This window comes from Orycteropus afer, unplaced genomic scaffold, assembly GCF_000298275.1.
Source record: "Orycteropus afer afer isolate SDZICR_OR568_19922 unplaced genomic scaffold, OryAfe1.0 scaffold00125, whole genome shotgun sequence".
Classification (NCBI taxonomy): domain Eukaryota; kingdom Metazoa; phylum Chordata; class Mammalia; order Tubulidentata; family Orycteropodidae; genus Orycteropus; species Orycteropus afer.
The window spans coordinates 6,208,320-6,225,605 of NW_006921712.1; positions in this window are offsets into that span (position 1 = coordinate 6,208,320).

Here is a 17,286-nt window from a genome sequence, read left to right on the forward strand (position 1 = left end):
TTTTTTTCAGTGTTCCATCCCCTCCCCTCTCACCCCTGGCAACCAACAAAGAAAGTTTCCCTCCATATATAAACCTTTCCTTGACCCTCCACAACAGTGAACTTATACTGTATTTGTCCATCTGTGATTGACTTATTTCACTCAACATGATGTCCTCCGAGTTCATCCATGTTATGTGGTGTTTTGCAGACTCTACATTATTCTTTAGTGCTGCATAGCATTCCATTATGTGTCTGTACCACAGTTTGGTCATCCAATTTTCCGCTGATGGTCATGTAGGTTGTTTCCGTCTTTTGGAAATAATGCAGCTATTGTAAATAATGCAATGATGAAGATGAGTGTGCTTATATTGGTTCCTGCCCTGGCTCTCACCTCTCTAGGATATATACCTAGTAATGGGATTGCTGGGTCAAATGGTATCTCCAATTCCAACTTTCTAAGGAATAGCCATATTGCTTTCCACAGTGTTTGTATCACTTCACAGTCCCACCAGCAGTGTATGAGAGTCCCTATCTTTCACATCCTCACCAGCATTGTTATTTTCTGTCTCGTTGAACCTTTCCATCAGTGCTGGGGTGAGACAGTATCTCGCTGTTGTCTTGATTTGCATCTCTCTTATGGCCAATGATTGTAGGCATCTCTCCATGTATTAGCTAGCTACCTGAACATCCTCCTTGGTGAACTGTCTATTCATATCTTTTGCCCATTTTTCAATTGGATTGTTACACTTTTGCTGTTGAGGTGCTGGAGTTTTCTATAAATCTTAGAAATAAGTCCCTTGCCAGTCTAGTGATTGGCAAATATGAATTTGTTGCTGTCATTTTTGTTACGAGCTTTTTCATGGTGTCAATTTCTTTGTTCCATATAATTATCTATGCTGAGTTTGTTTTGTTTATGAATCGTGTTATCTCTTCCTTTGCTGGTATTGTTTTAGTATTTGCTAAATATTTATACTGGTCCTCTTTTTTATTTTGATGTGAAGGTTTATCATTTTTCTTTGAGGTTAGCCTGTGATTTATAGTTTCTTCCCAAGTTTAGAACAGTCCATTCTATCTTATAGTTGTCTCTACTTCCCTACCATCTAGGAGCACTGTAATGACAAAAGTTTTTTCCCTCTTTTTGGTTTGTAGTTAGCCTCATTTGTCAATTGATGTCTCTGGTTCCCTGTTTACAATCCTGTAGGCTTTATTTACTTTGGATACTTCCACAGCTGGTTTGGTTTCTGGGTTATATCATCATGTATGTTAATGATCAGTTGTTGTTGGCTGTTGTTGCTTCTCTGTCCAAAGGGCTCCCTTTAGCGTCTCTTCTAAGGTTGGTCTTGTTTTAACAAATTCCCTTAATTTCTGCTTATCTGGAAATGTCCTAATTTAACCATCATATTAAAGGGACAGTTTTGCTGGGTACATAATTCTTGGTTGGAAATTTTTCTCTTTCAGGGTTTTATATATACCATCCCACTGTCTTCTCACCTGCATGGTTTCTGCCGAGAAATCTGAGCTTAGTTTTATTGGTTGCCCTTGTTGATAACTTTTCATTTTTTCCATACTGCTCTCATGATTCTTTCTTTGTCTTTGGTTTTGGTGAGTTTGATGATGATATGGCTTGATGATTTTCTTTTGGGATCTATTCTGTTTGGGGTTCATTGGACTTCCTGAATGGATATATTCTCATCTTTCATCATACCAGGGAAATTCTCTTCCAACAAATCGTCAACCATTTTCTCTGTGTTTTTGTCTCTTCCTGGTTTGGAATTAAATTACATGAAGGTTATTCCTTTTGATGGTGTCCCACGTGAACCTTAGGCTTTCTTCATTTTGTATTGATTTTTTTTCTGATTGATCCCTTTCCAAAGAAGTGTTCAGGTATTTGCCTTCAATCTCTCCAATTCTGTCTTCCATTGATTCAATTCTGCTCCTTTGGCCATTCAATGTCTTATCTATTTCTGAAACTTTAGTATTACTCTTCTGGATTTCTCTCTGTAGATTTAGTATTATTCCTAATTTTTCATTTATTTTGTCATTTTGTTCTTGCATTGTTTTTGAAATTGTTCTAGGGTTTTTTTCTATGTTTTCCTTGATCTGCCTCTCAATTCACTGAAGATATCTAAACACAATTCTTTTGAATTTCTTACCAGGGAGTTCCAATGCTGCATCTTCTTCAGGGCTATATTTTAGGTCTATATCCTGGACCTTTTTTTTCTCCTGGCTTATCTTGCTTCTTTGTGTGGACTGTGATGCTCTGTTGTCTTTGAGGCATTGTGACATTTTTATGTTTATATTTAATTGGTGATTGTATGTTGGAGTGACTTGTCCACAATTTTTGCTTTCTTTGTTTTGTTTGTATGTTATCTACACAAATAGGGTACTCTGCTGTGTTCCTCTATTCACTAGTTGACAGCACTTATACACTCACCACATGTCTCTTTTCCTGTTTTCAGCCTCTAATATGTCCCTGCTGACCTTGGCAAACAGAGCCTGTTCCTAGATCCCTGGAATCCAAATGAGAATGCTATCACTTTAAATATCCAAAATGGCCACCATTTGTAAAGATTCAAAATGGCTGTGCCATCGGCCACTTTTAATATCAAAAATAGCCACCACTTGTAAACATTCAAGATGGCTGCACCCTTTGGACAGCCGAAAGTCAACAGCTCAGGTTGTCTCCCTCCTTGCTGTTCCTTCCTAGTCATAGACCACCAGCACTGTCATCTCTGCAGCCTTTGGTGACCAGGGCTGATCTTTAGGTCAATTCTCAGGTTCCAACAGCACTTGGAAATATTCAGGCTGTTGGTCCTGTCAGGGTAGCTGACAGTCTGCAGCTCTGACCATCTCTGTACTCACTGTTTTCTTTCAGGTTTTTCCACTAGTTGGTGCCTAATCCACGTCTGTATAGTTCCTTTGAAAGCTCAGGGCTCCAGGATTATCTTCCGTATCTCTGTCAATTGTTTTTTCTTTTCTTTGTTGAAGAAGGTTGGTGCTGCTTGTCTGCCTATTCCTCCATCTTACTGGAAATCCAAAGAGAACACTCTTGAGTGGCTATTGTCAGATTGGAGCTAGAGATACTCATGGATGTTAAGTGAACTAGTGAGGATAACAACGTCAGCTTGTAGGAGCTATCATCACCAGTCTGAGTGACTTTATAATACACAATTTTCGTTCCCATGTATCTACTGTTCAATATTCTTTGGGTAGCTTACCAGGAAAACTGACTTTCATGAGTTGGATCAGTGATCCTGGATATGATCTAGGCTTCACCATATTTTACCTGTACCATCTGGTACATATTTCCATTTTGGTCTCTAGTAAAGGAAGAAAGGCTGGAGAGCCTAGTAGTAGCAATTATATCTTTGTAATGATGTCTACCAACATGTCATTGGCCCAAAATTGTCACATGGTTATGCCCAACTTTAAGGTTTTGTAGAAGAGGGTAATCCTCTATATATACATAAATGCTCTATACATACATACATAAATAGAACATAATTAGATATTGATGAATAAATAAATAAATATTATTATTTATTCCTAGATAAATTTAGTATTATCTTACCTAGCTTCTCTGAATATATTATTACTAAAGTATAATTTGTACTTTCATAGGAAGGGGATTATATATTTGTCATTTAATTTTAGAGTCAGAAAGTATTTTGTTTTCTACCCTTAACACAGGATCTTTCCAAAAGTAATTTTAAACACTTATGTACAATCTTTAAGGAGCTGTAGTTGGAACTCTGGTCATGTAGTGCCTAAGGCATATGACTGCTAAGCAGAAGATTGGTGGTTCAAATCCACCAGCCACTCTGTGGGAGAAAGATGAGGCAGCTTGCTTCCATAAAGATTTACAGCCTTAGAAACCCATTGGAGGTCACTATGAGTTGGAATTGATTTGAAAGCAATGAGTTTGGTTTGGTTTGTTATATACAAACTTTAGTAATTCTTATCATCTAGAGCAGTGTTCTGTAAATATGATCCCAGTGCAATCAACATCACTTGTGTATTTGTGACAAACTGTCAAAAGATATCCTTAAAACAAACATGATAAAGTAGAACTTTGTGGTTAGCGCCCAAAAGGTGCCATAAATAAATTAAAAATAAATACATATATATTTTCAAAAAACTTCAAGTGATCCTAGTTTTATATTTGTGCCTTACCAACCTGTCTTTGACCTCTTTGAGGGAAAAAAAAAAAAAAAAAAATCCACAGAAACCTTAGCTGTTGCCATCAAGTCTATTCTGGTTCACCACAACCCAGTAGGACAAAGTCGAACTATCCCCATTGGGTTTCCAAGTCTGTAATCTAAGCAGAAGTCTGCCAGATCTTTCTCCAATGGAATGGCTATTGGGGTTCAACCAATTACATTTGAGCAGCTGATCTCTTTAACCAGTTCTTATCAGGACTCCTTTTTGTGGGCAAAAACTTCTGTACGTGGTATCTATACCTAGTACTTGGTAGAGACTTAGGAAGTCTCATTAAACACCCATTGACCTGAGTTATGAGAGTTGGTTAGGGAAAGATTGCCTGACACAAAAGTGTAAATCATTAGGTTATAATTGTCAGCTTCTGTGAAGAAGACATTTAGGGAACAGCAAGTCTTTGTTGTTGTTGTTGTTGTTCTTAGGTGCTTTGGAGTTGTCCCTGACTCATAGCGACCCTATGTACAGCAGAATGAAACAGTGCCCAGTCCTATGCCAGCCTCATGTTACTTGCTATACCTGAACCCATCATTGCAGCCACTATGTCTATTCATCTCATTGAAGGCCATCCCCTTCTTTGTTGACCCTCTATTTTACCAAGCATCATATCCTTTTCCAGGGAATGGTTCCTTCTGACAACATGACCAAAGTGAGATAAAGTCTGGTCATTCTCACTTCCAAGCAGCATTCTGGCTGCACTTCTTCCAGGACAGATTTGTTAATCCTTCTAGCAGACCATGGTACTCTTAGCATTCTTCTCCAACAATACAACTCAAAAGCATCAACTCATGTTCAGTCTTCTTTGTTCATTTTCCATCTCTCACATGCATAAGAGGAGATCGAAAATACCATGGCTTAGGTTAGGCCCATCTTAGTATTCAAGGTGACATCTTTGCTCTTCATCACTTGAAAGAAGTCTTTTGCAGCAGATTTGCCCAATGCAATACATGGTCTGATGTCTTGACTGCTGCTTCTATTGGTGTTCATTGTAGATCTAAGTCATATGAAGTCCTTGACAACTTCAATCTTTTCTCCATCATTCATGAAGCTGTTTATTGGACCAGTTGTGAGGATTTCTGTTTTCCTTATATTGAGATTGTTTTGGTTACCTAGTGCCACTCTGACAGGAATATACCACAAATGGGATGACTTTAACAAACAGGAGTTTATTCTTACAATTTGGAGGTTTTAAGTCTGAGTTCAAAGTGCCAGTCTCTAGGTGTTGAGTGAAAGCCCCTCAAACTTGGGCTTCAGCTCTGCCTCCTGCTCCTGGCTCACAGAAGCTAGAGGTTTTTCTTCGCTCAGACAGCTGCTGGCTGCTAGGCTGAGAAACCCAAGGTCGACAAGTAACAAGGCTCAGTCTCAATATTACCAAACCACGTGGCAGGCCATTAATTCAAGTCCATTAAAAGTCCCAAGATCAGCAGAGCATGTCAGGCTGCTGAACTACGACTCAGCTACATGCCAAGTTCACATGTGGCATAAGCTGGAGACCATTACCCAAGACTTCTTCTTATATACAAGAAGCAGACCACATCCCAAAGGCAGCTACTCAGCTCTTCATGGTAGATTCCACCATGGAGTTGATTACCAGTCTTATCATTGGGAATACTGCATTTAGTTGCCCAGCTACTCAACCAGGCCCAGCCAAGTTGACACAAAAAATTAACTACCACAGGGTGTAATCCATATTGCAGCCTGGAGTCTTTAATCTTTACCAATAAGTGCTTCAAGTCATTCTCACTTTCAGCAAGCAAAGTTGTATCATCATAAGTCAGACAACAACCTACTCTGTTCATTTGGAGACTAAGCCTGAATTCTTAGCATATTTCAGTGCTCCAGATTAAGTATTAACAAGTTTTACTTTATTATTTGAAGCCACAGAACATGCATTCTAAGCAGTAGCCCAGGCTATGTGTATTCTGCTTGACAGAAGTGCCTCCTAAAGCAGAGTGACCACATAAACATACAATTTTTTTTTTTTTTTTTTCCAAATCAGGTCCTTTTTGAAATTGCTAAAATGATAAACCAGACAGAACACTAGAACAGCATTCATGAACTAAAGCCAATTAGGATGTATGATCAGCTACTCACTAGACATAAATGCCACTTTACATTAAAAACTAAGGTTTGATAGTTAGTAGAAACTGTAAGATAATAAATTCCAGAAGACCAGTTACCTACATACTCAGATAAACCGTAAGTAGTGCCATATAGTTCATAATTACTTTTATACAATAATTATATGTGTTTACCTTCTGTAAAACTAAAGGCCACTCTACTTAGTAAACTTTTCACATTTACTTATTCTAAAGATACAGAAGTAATAAATACTTTATGTCTTGAGAGATAACACAGTATAAATACAAGAGTGAATTATGCATTCTGCAAATTACGGAGTGTCTGGCTTTGGGTCAATTGGTTTCATGTCTCTGCTGTAGGCATCTTTCATGTGGAATTGAGAGGACTTACTTTCTCAGACTATTGGGAGGATTAAAAAAGGGTATATGACATTTGTTATGTTGATATTTTCTTAGAAAATTCAGTCCAATATATGTGTCTACTTAAAAAATAATCTAATCCAATTTCAACAGTTACTATAGAAATTGGATTAGATTTTTTTTTTTCAAGTAGACACATGTATTGGATCAAATTTCCTATTGTTTTTAGTTTTAAAACCAATGATATTTGAAATAATATATAATTAATAACATGTCCATAGATATATATATATATATATTACATATAATTTCAAACATTTGGGTTCTAATAATGTGTTTTGCAAAGCTCTTCTAAATAGGAATATCAAATATTAACCTGCCTAGAAAAATAAACATTTATCTTTATAAGTGTCTTTATATTTCTGCTCAAAGGCAAGAAAAAGGTATTATCTTTCACAAACAAAAAAGATATGTATTGCTCTTTGAAAATTTCCTTATTATCAGGTAGCACAAGGCAATCTGCAGTACATGATCTGATAATATCAATGGTAATAAAAGTTGCTCCATTAGGTTTTCATAAAGCTAACTCAAATGCAATGCCATCAGTGTGGGTGTGATTTTCCATTTGCAGAATATTGAGGATATAGTTTTAAAGAGAACCACAGTGGTTAATAAAAGTAATAGAAATTAAGTAATAAAAAGAGTTAACATGGTATAGAATATAAATCATAAAATGTCAGTAATATGACCTATTGACATTGGAGTTTATCAATATTGAAGTGAAAACTGCTTATTATGATACATATTATTACCATGCAATTTTATAACTCACTGCCATCACTTCAATTCCTACTCATAGCAACCCCTCCTTGGGTTTCTGTATGGAAACATACAGTGTCTGTATGGAAATAGATTGTCCAGTCTTCCTTCTGAAGAGAGGCTGGTGGGTTTGATCACCAGCCTTCTGGTTAGTAATCAAATGCCTTACGCACTACTCCACCAGTTGTTGTTGTTGTTATGTGCCATCAAGTCGGACCCAACTCATAGTGACCCCTCCTTGGGTTTCCCAGGCAATATCACTACAGAAGTAGATTGCCCAATCTTCCTTCCAAGGAGTGGCTGGTGGGTTTGAACCACCAGCCTTCTGGTTAGCAGTCAAGTGCCTTAGGCACTATGCTACCAGAGCTCTTAGCAATTATATAGCACCTTAAATTCACACAGTGTTTCACAGACATTTAGTTTTTAACTTTTTTGTTTTTTAACAGAGACTTAACAAATAATGAAAGCAAGACAGAAATTATACCTACTATAATAGAGCAAGAAAGTTAGAGCTAAAATTATCCATTCAATATGAGACTATATTAAATTTCTGAATCTCTATTTTGCAGTCCATCTGAGAGAGGCTCTTAATATGAACAGGTAATATCTTTTAGTACCTAGAAGTATGGATTGCTATTATAGTCAAGAATTTTAGATGGAAAATTTTAGACATTAGATGCAAGTTCTAGGATTCAATTTCTTCACCAGTATAATTTTAGCTTTAAAACCAACATTATTTTTATTATAGCTACTTGATAGATAATTGAATAACCACCTCTACATGTGATCTCTCATTTAAAATGCCTATTCTAAGCAGATTGAAGAAATAATACCTTTCCTGTGTGCTTGTGTGTGTGTGTGTAAGTGCACATGCACATACGTGTGTGTGTGTGTGTATATGTGTGTATTAGGCTAGTAAGATGTAGTCATTTCACTTTGAGTATTGCGAAGATCTTTAGGGATTTTTGTTTGTTTGTTTGCTAAATCAGAAATACTCTATCCTAAGCTGAAACCCTGTCTGTCTGGCAAGCCAGTAATTAGGCACAATGGACTAAGGCATGAAAGGACCTAAGTAGCAATCTTGATTATGGCTGCAAAACCCAGGAAGATCATTAAAATATCTTATTTTCTCATTTTTCTTCTCCATAAAATGTAGTTATAAGACTGTATAGTCACCAAAGTACTTCTTAGCGCTAACAGGTAAGGATTTAACAAATTGGCACTTTTGCATTGAAGAGGCAATGGTAATATTTTATTTTAAAGGTATATTTCATGCTTCATTTAAACTGAAGTTTGTTATATACTACCTTCTAATGGTAAATAAAATTGATAATTTGAATCTGCAGAATCTAATAATGTTACTTATTACTATACATATTTTGAATTTTATCATTTTTTAAAAAATTGCAGCTGATGGTGCAGTGCAATATGCTCTCACAAATTCTCTGAAAGAAGAAAAATTATATCTTTGTAAATTTTTAATCCCTAAACAGTCAAAGAATTCAACATTAAGTGGTTGGCCTGTATTACAAGTACAAAACTCTATTATAACACAAGATTTAAACTGTGTTTACATTTTATATAATTAAATATGGCTCAAATAAATTAAAAATTAAAATACATGATATAGAAGAATTTTTTGAATAGTGCTTGGTAAGTTGCAACATTTGCATATGAGCTAATTAGGAAGTCAGATAAGCAATATTATGTGCTGGGATGAGAACTTGAAAGTCAGTGTGGTGAATTGCATGATATGGCCCTTCCAGCCATTGTCCTCCATTTTGTGACATATTGTAAATCCTATTATCCATGCCTGTTTGGGGTGGTGTGGCAGATAAGTTTGGCTGTCAACTTGGCTGGGCAGCTGGTAGTAGTTGTTCCCTATAATGACTGACAATTGGCTCTGTGGTAGGATTTGCCATGAGCAACTGAGTAGCTGCTGATTGTTAAAGCCAACCACTTGGGTTACTGCTATTGGGGTAACAAAGATGGGCTATATCTTGAGTCCTGCCTTGCTGGAGGGTAAAACTCAAATCACCACCCTTAGCTTCTTTGAGGGTGTACCTGTGGACCCCTGGTAAGTTTTGCCATCCTCTTGCTCCAGTTCTGCATTTTGGCTCATCATCATCTCACTTCTGGATTTGGGATTGCAGCCGTCATCTGATATGCTGATTGAAGTTCGTGAAACCTGGAGAATTAGGAGAATCCTCCAGACCTACTTACAGACCTGGGACTTGCCAGACTGCTAGCCTCCACCACCACTATGTGAAACGACCCCTTGGGTGTCTGTGAGTTCTGTAAGGTATTACAGTGAAATACAGAACCTTAAGATGGGGGCGTTTACTGAGAGGAGGAGGAGGAGTTAATGTCTGAAATGATGGAGTGACACAGCAGTTTGGACATTTAGGACATCTTTTACCTCAGCTTCCTGGGGACCGGCCTTGTGCTGATCTTTCTAAGAGAAATTGTTTCAGCAGTTGGTATGTTTTTTTTTTTTCAATCATTTGGAGTGTACATTGAAGCTGAAAAAATTAATACTTAAAGAGAAAAAGAAAAAAAGAAAAATGGTTCAGTTTACCAAAAAAAGGATTTTTTACTTTTGCTGTCACGACATCCAGATAGGGAAATTCAGCCAACCTGCCCTAAAACATCCTACAGTTTGGTTCTCTATAGCCTAAAAACAAATTCCTACCTCAGCCTTTTTATGATACAAATGCTCATTGTCCTTATTCCCATCTGCAGAGAATGCTGTGTAAATATCTCCTTTGGATTAGAAGACAAAATACAAATGGGTGAATTTTGTCATCTAGCCAGCCCGCAAAGTCAGGCTGCCTATCAGACATGTTTTCCTCTAACCTTTAGCCAACTAGGAAATGGCAGCAACTATCAAAATCAGAAAAGGCCAACTGACAAAAGAAAAGCAAAACCTGATTCTCACCGTAACATCTGCTACCCTCAATACATTAATTTTTTGTGTCTTTTTGGGCACAAAGAGAGGATTTTTTGTGACAATAAAAGAGCAACTGCTAACAACCCTAATCTTCTCTTTTGAGTGTAGTCACGCAATACATGTCACAAGGGAATCAAATATTTCACTTGATAAATATATTTCACCTAAATCCTGGCTAGTCTTTCCAAATTCCACCTTGTATACCTTACCTAATCTACTGGACATAAAGATCATGTTATATTTTTCAAACTTGTTATCAATTAATAGCTTCAAGACAGTCTGGTTCTTGATATATTTAATTAAAATGAGTGCAAGAAATACATATTTGTTATTAAAACAATCATCCAAGGATGGAAACATCCATTATCACAGCAAATCTTCAACTTAGAGAATTCAAATTGACTACATGTGTATGTATGCATGTGAAGAAAGAAAGACATGTTTCTCTCTCTCTCTCTCTCTCCTTCTATCTCTATATGTGTATGTCAGCCTTCCTCACATTTTCAGGAAACATTTTTTTCATAGTGTACTCAGTTCCTTGGCTTGCTCTATTGATTAGATTGATTAATAAGGATAGAAATTAATAAAACAAATATTGCAGTAATTTGAATCAGTTATGTGTGATTTTATTGTAATAATTGAAGAGTTATCATGCAGAGACAAAATTAGCCTGATATCAGCCACAACACTGAGGGAGAAGAATGAAAAACGCTGCTAGTGTCTTAGAGTTTGAGAGTTTTCAGGGAAAGAGAAAATGTGACTTGGGAAGCTGCTTAGGTATATAACTTACTAAACAAGATGTATAAAATATTTCAAACATTTTGCTTTGAGTTATAAATGAAATGCATCTTGGATAATTTCAAGAGTCTGCAGCAAATACAGAATTGTCAGGTTGGGGTTTCTTCCAAATGTAAAACTAAGATGAGAAAGTCCATGAGGTAACTCAGCTTTATCAACATCTTTATAGATCTCGAATATCCCTACAGCCCACAATACTTTGCAGCCTCATTTGTGAAGGGTGTTGGGAGATGATTAAGAGAAATTAAAAAATTAATTTGCTTGACAAATATTTATTGAATATTTTTATGGATCAGGTACTGTTTCAGACATTTAGTACATGTAAGTAAATAACCCAGGCATAGATGCTTGTTGCTATGGAGCATATATTATGGTGGAGAAGAATATAGAAAATAAGTTATTATTATAAAATAAATAAGTATAATATTTGATATGCTAGGAGCTGTGGTGGCAAAGTGCCTAAGGACTGTTAACCAGAAGGCTGGCAGTTCAAACCCACCAGCCACTCCTTGGAAGGAAGGTTGGGCAATCAATTTCCATAGTGATACCACCTTGGAAACCCAAGGAGGGGTAGCTATGACCTGGATCCAACTTGATGGCAGTGCATTTGGTTTTGGTTTAGAAGCTGATACAAAATATGAAAACAAACAAACAAACAAAAAATAAAGCAAGTTAAGGGGGATCATGACGAAGTCAAGGGAAGGGGAGAAAATTAAGTCAATGACACAATAAATAGAGTGGCCAAGGTAAGCCACAATAAGGTAAAATTAAAGACTTGAAGAAGGTGAGTGTATTAGCTCTGCGGACATCCAGGAAAGGAGTGTTCCACGAAATAGGGAAGTGAGCTAACAAACCCTGAGTGAGGAGCTTGCCTAGAGTTTTTGAGGCATATTAAGGAAATCAGGATAGCTGGAGCAAAATGAGAAAGAGGAAGTAGTGTAATAAATAACAGTTAATTAACAGAAAGACAGGGCAGTCATGTGGATACTTGTCTGCCGTCTTAAGTACTTTTACATAGCATGAAATGGGAAGTCTTTGGAAGATTTTGAGTGGAGGAGTTGTACGATTAAGTGAAGATTTTGGAATAACCACTTGGGTGCTGTGTTGAGAACTGATTGTATGAGGACATGGGTAAAAGCGGTTGGTAAACCACTGCCCTGCCTAGAGGTAGAGCAGAAGTAATAGTGGTCCAGACCAGGATAGATGAATAGTAATGAGAAGTTTTTCATTTGGATTTGAAGAAAGTACACATTCAGAGGTAGAAGTACTGATCCACAAGCATAGTGACCAAAAATATACAGAGACTTTTACTTTGTTTTTTTTTTTTTTGCTTATTACCAGGTCAATACTAATGGCACAATGGTTAAGCACTCAGCTGCTAAATGAGAGATTAGTGGTTCAAACCTTCCCAACAACTCTGTGAGAGAAAAGACAAGACAGTCTGCTCCCACAAAGATTATAGCCTACAAAACACTCTGAGGAAGTTTTACTGCCACATAGGGTCACTAGTAATCAGAATTGACTAGAGGACACACAAAGATGATTAACATTAATATCAAAGTAGTTGAGAGCCACTAGATCCCTGGACAGTGGCCATAGGTCTAGGTAATTATGTTTACTTTTTCCTAATGAGGTAAATTTAGCTGTAAACAAAACCCCAACAAATGAGAAACACCTATGTAGAATTACGCAGTTATTATACAGTGTAGCAGTAGTGGTGGTGGTGGTAATAGTAATAATGTTGCTGCTGTGTTTATGTTAGGTATAATCAAGTCATTTCTGACATACAGAAAACCGATGTACAATAGAATGAAACTTTGCACAATTCTGTACCATCCTTACAATCATTGCTATGCTTGAGTCCAATGTTGCTGCTACTGTGTCATCCTATCTCATTGAGGGTCTTCCTGTTTTTTGCTGACCCTCTGCTTTATTAAGCATGATATCCTTCTCTGAGAATTGGTCTCTCCTAATAACATGTCCAAAGTATGTGAGACAAAATCTCGCCATCCTTGCTTCCAAGAAGTATTCTGGCTGTACTTTTCCAAGACAGATTTCTTTGTTCTTTTGTCAGCCCATGGTATATTCAATTTTCTTCACCCACACCACAATTCCAAGGCATCAATTTTTCTTCCGTTTTCTTTATTCATTGTCCAGCTTTCACATGCATATTAGGGAATTGAAAATACCATGGCTTAGATAATGTGTACCTTAGTCCTCAAACTGATATCTTTGCTTTTTAATACTTTAAAGAGGTCTTTTGCAGCAGAGTTGCCCAATGCAACATGTCATTTGATTTCTCTACTGCTGCTTCCATAGGTATTGATTATTGATTGTATTACTATTAGCAGTGATATTTTCTAATTTTCATTTTTATCACTGAACAAAAATCACTGTATAATATGTCAGATGCCTTGGTAAGAACTTTACATAAATTACCCAATTGAGGCATTTTTATTGCCAATTTACAGATGAGAAAACTGAAGATTAAAGAGATTAAGCAGTTACTTGCCCAGAGCCATCGAGTTCAGTGGATGTTGATTCAAATATACTACAAATAAAGAAATAAAAACTCATTGCAGTTGAGTTGATCCCAATTTGTAGCAATCTCACATGTTATAGAGCAAAACTGCTCCATGTAATTTTCTAGGCAAATCACAAGGCTTTTTTTTTTTCCCCCCCCCCTGTGGTACTGCTGAGTGGGTTCAAATTGCCAACATTTAGGTTACTGTTGTGTGTGTTATTGAGTCAATTCCAATTCATAGCTAACCTAAGACAAAGTAGAACTGCCCCATAGGGTTTCCTAGCTGTAAGCTTTACAGGAGCAGATAGCCCAGTCTTTTCTCCCACAGAGCCAGTGATGAGTTCACAATGTCAACCTTTAGGTGAGCAGCCAAGTGTTTAACAATTGCACCACCAAGGGACCATTGATTCAAATATGCTTTCATATGGGCCCAGAGTCTGATATATCAGTCACAGCATTAAGAATATTAGATGCTGTTCACAGTAAGGAAATACATTTCAAATGAGAAAGCAGAGAGGAGAGTTGTAGGATATACAATGCACAGGTGGGAGGTAATAGAAGTAAAGTAGCATAACGTTGGCTTTACAAATGAGATTGCACCCATTCATTACATTCTGAGTTTAGAGACACTGACTATTTTCAGAACTCACCTCTGGGACAGCTGAGCTCCTAACCTATCAAGATTGATTCTTATTGTCTCAGGATAGGGTAGTGCACAAAAGAGGGTCACAAACTTTTTAGCATGCATACATATATATGGATACATATATGTACAATAAGCTTTTGTGTTTAAGAAATTATTTATAAAAAATGAAGTACTGATTATGAGAAAGGAATGCATATATCATGGCTTTCAATCATTGATATTCAATGCATCATCAAATCTATTCCTTAGATAGTCTCTAAATTCAGTAGGATATATTCAAGGTCATATTTGGCTTTCCTGGATTTTTTCTAATTGTCTTTAACTTCAAGTTGAACTTGCATATGAGCAGTTGATGGTCTGTTCCACAATCAGTTTCTGCCCTTGTTTTGGATGAAGATACTGAGCTTTTCCATCTCCTCTTGCCATAGATGTAGTCAATCTTATTCCTGTGTATTCCATCTGGTGAAGTCCTTGTGTACAGCACCATTTGTGTTGTTGATAAAAGTATTTGCAATGAGTAAGTTGTTGGTCTCAAAAATTCTATCATGAAATTTCCAGCATGAATTCTGTCACCAAGGCCAAATTTTCCAAATACTGGTGATTCTTCTTTGTTTCCAACTTTTGCATTCCAGTCATCGGTGACAAGCAACACATCTTGATTTCATGTTCAGTCAATTTCAGACTGCAGAAGTTGATAAAAATCTTCCATTACCTCATCTTTGGCTTTGGTGGTTGGTGCATAAATTTGAATAATAGTAGTATTAATGGGTCTTCCTTGTAGGCGTATGGATATTGTATTTCAGGACAGATCTTGAAACATCCTTTGTGATGATGAATGCCATGACATTCCTCTTCAAATTGTCATTCTTGGCATAGTAGATCATATGATTGTCTGATTCAAAATGGCTAAAACCAGTCCATTTCAGCTCACTAATGCCTAGGATATCAATCTTTATGTGTTCCATTTCATTTTTGACTACTTCCAATTTTCCTAGGTTCATACTTCAGACATTCAATGTTCCAATTATTAATGCATATTTGAAGCTGTTTCTCCTCCATTTGATTTGTGTCACATCAGCAAATGGAGATCTCAAAAACATTACCTTATCCATTAAGACTGATTTTACTCTGATGATGTAGCTCTTTCCCAGTCATAATTTGAGAGCCTTCCAACCTAAGTGGCCCATCTTCCTGCTCTGTGGTGGACAATGTTTCAGGCCTATTCATAAAGTTGCCCAGTAATGTATCAGACAGTATTTCTCTGCTATTCATAAGGTTTTCCCTGGCCAATTATTTTAGAAGGGTATGGCCTCTTCCTTCTTCCTAGTCTATCTCAGTCTCCAAGCTGTGCTGACATCTGTGTACCATGTACACCTGCTGGATTTGAAATACCGGTGGCAGAACCTCAAGCTTCACAGCAACATTCCACCACAGTAGGACAAACCGACAGACAAGTTTGTCTTCCTTAGCTGTTCGAAACCTCTACAACCTCTCCTTACCGGTATCCCTGCCGCTGCCTCCTCGCTCTGTCCCAGCCCCCCTTGCCTTTGCTCTCCTTTACCCCTCTTTACCCTCTTGCCTGTTTGTGGGGTGTGGCCTGTGTTCCCTCCCCTCACCTAGATTCCCTGCTGCTGTCCCTTGCTCCCTTGCTCTGTCCCAATTCCCCTCGTCTATTTTACTCCTTTCCCCTGCTTTCTCACATTCACTGCTTGTGAGGCGTGGCCTGGGTTTCCTCTCCTCACCTGGATCCTTGTCGCTGCCTTTAATACTTTAAAGAGGTTTTTTTTTGCAGCAGATTTGGCAAATGCAAAATGATGTTTGATTTCTTGATGGCTCCTTCCATGGGTGTTGATTATGGATCCAAGTAATATAAAATCTTTGACAGCTTCAATCTTTTCTCCATATATCATTATCTTGGTTATTGCTCCAGATATGAGGATTTTGTGTTCTTTATCTTGAGGTGTAATCCATACTGAAGATTGTAGTCTTTGATCTTCCTCAATAAGTGTTTCAAGTTATCTTCACTTTCAGCAGGAAAGTTGTGTCATCTGCATATCACAGTTGTTAATGAGTCTTCCTCCAGTCATGACACTGCATTCATCTTCATATAGTCAGCTTCTTAGATTATTTGCTAAGCATACAGATTGAATAAGTGTGGTGAAAAGATATAGCCCTGACACACACCCTTCAAGATTTTAAACCATGCAATATCCCTTTATACTGTTCAAACAATAGCCTGTTGGTCTATGCACAGTTTCCTCATGGCCATAATTAAATGTTCCAGAATTTTCATTCGTTGCAATGATATCCATAATTTCTTGTTGGCCACACAGTTGAATGGCTTTGTATAGTCAATAAAACACAGATGAACATATTTTTGGTTTTTGTTGTGTTCAATCAAGATCCATCTCACATCAGCAATGACATCTCTCATTCTATGTCCTCTTTTGAATGCAACTTGAATTTCTGGATGTTTTCTGTCAATATACCGCTGCAACTGTTTTGGAATTATCTTCAGCAAAACTTCAGCTGGATGTGATATTAATGATATTGTTGGAGAATTTCCATATTCTGTTGGATCACTTTTCTTCTGAAAGGACACAAATATGGATCTCCTCTATTCAGTGAATAGTCATCTTTTATGTTGCTTAAAAAATGTATTTGCAATGAATGTATCATTGGTCTTACAAAATTCTGTCCTGTGATCTACAGGATCACTTCTATCATGATGGCCATATTTTACAGCTACCTATGCTTCTTTTTTGTTTCAAACTTTAGCATTCCAATCACCAGTAATTATCAATATAACTTTATTGTACATTTGGTCAATTTCAGACGACAGAAGTTGGTAAAAATGTTCAATTTCTTAATCTTTTACTTTAGTACTTGGTATGTAATTTTGAATAATAGTA